The following is a 3,228-nucleotide window of genomic DNA, read 5'->3' as shown; positions in this document are numbered from 1 at the left end:
CCACCCCATACTGAGCTTTACTGGGTACCATCATCTACACCTCAACACTGCTTTAACTCATTATACAGGACTGAATGAGCCATGGGCAATGAGGTTTTGGTGTAGCTGGATGTAATGAAGTGTGTACTCCAATAATACACAATGGGGCGAAATAGAGTCACTCATTGGAAGCTCATGTCAAGAGAAGATAAAGAAACAGCTGCTGTTGTCGGGCATCAACAAGAGGGTTATTTCCCCGGTTAGACAGGTTGAAAATGTCCCACATTAAAACAGTAGAAAGTAAAGAACTCATATTATGATCCAACCACCTGCCTGTATAAGTACAGCACACCGATGTCAGGCAGTGCTGAACGCTACACAGTTGTTTAAATGCAGTGATTGCGGATGGAAAGAGTTGTTAAATTGTTATAACTTGGAGCAAACAAGGGTCCCAAAGAATTTCATTTTTCACACCCTCACTCACTTCCCTCATTCGAGTGTTCAATCACGTTATTAAGGATCGAAATAAAGCAATAACTAAATCATTGGGGAAACTCAAATGAAATGTGGCTCAATTTCGGGGTGCTACTTTCAAGCTACGTTCGCTGGCTAGCCAGAATCCGCCTGTTAGCCCCGGCACTGCTGTCAAGCAAACCCAGCAAAGGTTATTTCCTCAATAAAACAGTCAGAAAGCCTAAACAGTGCACAAGAGGTACTTTAATAAAAGTCTAGTCTTTGCACAACGCTTCACGCCACCACATATCTCACTTCAGCGCTCAGAATTCGGCTAATCTTAGCTAGCAAGTTGGCGCTTCCTCCCCGGCATCTCATCCCATGTGAACTCGTTTGACAGTCCCTGATTTGACGGGGATACAGAACTTGGCACGACACCAGGTGACGTAAATCTAATTTAGCGCCCACTAAACACGAGTAAAAGTTGGCTTAAAACAAAAACTCACCAGTGTGTCTCTTGGGGTAGTACTTTTTAGGATGTTATGTTGGTCTCAGCAGTACTTTCAGCAACCTTGGCCAGCTCTGTCTGTCCCCAGCAGCGACACACAACAACACTCTCAGCACTTACCCCTCCCTCTGGCACCAGAAAAACGAAGAAGAAAATGTCGAGTTTCAAGCCCCGCCCATTCACATTTGTAATTGGTCAATATTAGGGACTGTGCGAAATGAGCCAATTAGATCCGCCATTGTATTTATTTTTTTGTGTGCATAGTAGTTCCAAGATTTCTTCAACTTTTATAATAAAAACACAAAACATTTACGTAGTATTCTTTCTTTAAGGATTAAGTGTTGTTGTATGTTATATGTGCTACATGTTTATAGAGCTATTATTTTTTTGACCACCTGAAAATGCAAATCGTAGCCTATTTCCTTCATGGATTCCAGTTACATTTCCATCTTACCTCTTCCAGTGTTGTATGTGTTATGTTTTTATATGCTAGAAACATTGTCTAAGTGCTCTCAAAAGTGGGAACTGAATCTCTCCAGTGCTCTGATAAACATCTTTAAACTATAGTCAACATTGCCAAAAGCTGGTCCACACACTCTCAGAAGGCCCAAACATACACTCAAAGACAAATCCACATCCAAATGACCTGCATCCTTCCCTCAATATGTAAGCTTCATTTTTGATCATATTCAGGATGTGACATTTGTTTATTGGATAATTAGTCAGTTGACGGAAAATTAAGCAGCGGTTGCATATGTATATGAATTAATCTTCTTTGTGGTTTTTACTGACAGCTTCTCAAATATGAGGATTTCTTTATGACAGTAAACCTAATATCTTTGGGGTTTGGTCTATTGGTCGTACAACACTAACAATTTGAAGGAGTCATATTGGTCTCTAAGAAAGTATAATTGGCATATTTCACTATACATTTTACATTTCATCAAAAAAATAAAGTATTGCTTAGGCAAGAAAATACATGTCAGAATAATCTATATTGAAACAGTAAGTTCTAGCCCAAAATAAGCAAATTTGAATTAAGAATTGCAGAGTTTATTTATTTGTATTATTGTGCACTTAAGCTGTTTTTGTTGAACAATCAAAATGCTCTGCTTTTGGCTTCATACTGTAACATTCACAACTAAGTTGGGGTTTACATCACATCACAGTAAACTGCCTGTGCTGGTCTTAGCCAGCACCAAGATTGATGGATGAAAGCAAAGGCATGTTTGAACATTAGTGGGTCTTTAGAATTAGGGGGGGGGGCTTTCATACTTGGCCCTTGGCTGCAGCGCAAAGCAACAAAAACACACACACGGAGCCTTTAAAATGTCAAGGCTCTACAGTCAACACATGCAGTCTTTTCAGCGCGAGGCCTCATGCAGCTCGCTGATGCTTTATTTCTGTGTGTGTTGCCGTATCAGGTTGCCACGACGAATACTGGACCCTTTGATGTGGGAAAGGTTTGGATCTCATTGTTGTCAGCAGTGTGGCTGAAGGTACAGTATGTACAAGGTAAACATACCCCCGCAGGAGTAGAAGGGACAAGTACACCCGCGTCTTCCACTACCACCCGCCCGCTCGGGTTCAGTTTCCTTTACAGTAACGTCACATCCACCCACACACTGTAAGACACAGTCAGCATGAGTGTTAATTACTCTGTCCAGCACAGAGGTGGAAAGTAACACATTACAATTACAATTACTTGACTGGAATTGATAAGTTTTATTGTGTACTTTTACTTTTTAGAGTAGTTTTTAAAATGTGTAATTTTACTTTTTACTTAAGTACAGTTCATTAAAACCTGATGTTGTCCTCGGGTCAAATTGACCAGGATTGACTGAAATATGTCAACTTTTACTTAATACTATTTCAAAACCACTTCAATTTGTTTTTCAAATGCAATAAAATTGATATAATAAGACACCCCAAAATGAATGAAAGTAGAGATTTGTACTTGCCGAAGAGCGTTGTGTGGAATCACTCATGTTATTTTTGGGTAATTAAAATGAACATTGATATAGGACAACGGGTCAATTTGACCCGAGGACAACATGGGGGTTAAAGTATAGTACTTTGCTACATTTTAAATCATTAAAAAAGCTCAAATGTTGTTGTGTAAAAATCTGTCATCAAACTCAAATTTAAAATTTGTTTGTAACTTTTTTGTAGTGTTTTTTTTCTTTTTTGCTTTTTGGCCATTTTTGTTGTTGCTTTTTTGGCTTAAGTTGGGTCCTTATCAAAAGACTGCGATTTAATCAAATGAATAAAATATTTTTTTAAAATAC

The 3,228-nt window shown here is 38.8% G+C and overlaps 1 protein-coding gene across 1 annotated transcript in view; it reads right to left on the bottom strand.

The window, feature by feature from the left end:
• fam49a (family with sequence similarity 49 member A) overlaps positions 1–1,090 on the bottom strand; it is a 36,604-nt gene extending 35,514 nt beyond the window's left edge. The window contains exon 1 of the mRNA XM_034900701.1: positions 939–1,090. The gene's annotated coding sequence lies outside the window, so the exon portion shown is untranslated. The remainder of the gene's footprint in view (positions 1–938) is intronic.
• Between the last annotated feature and the right edge of the window lie 2,138 nt (positions 1,091–3,228).

This window comes from Etheostoma cragini, chromosome 18 (assembly GCF_013103735.1).
Source record: "Etheostoma cragini isolate CJK2018 chromosome 18, CSU_Ecrag_1.0, whole genome shotgun sequence".
Taxonomy (NCBI): domain Eukaryota; kingdom Metazoa; phylum Chordata; class Actinopteri; order Perciformes; family Percidae; genus Etheostoma; species Etheostoma cragini.
This window is presented reverse-complemented; position numbering and strand designations above follow the sequence as displayed.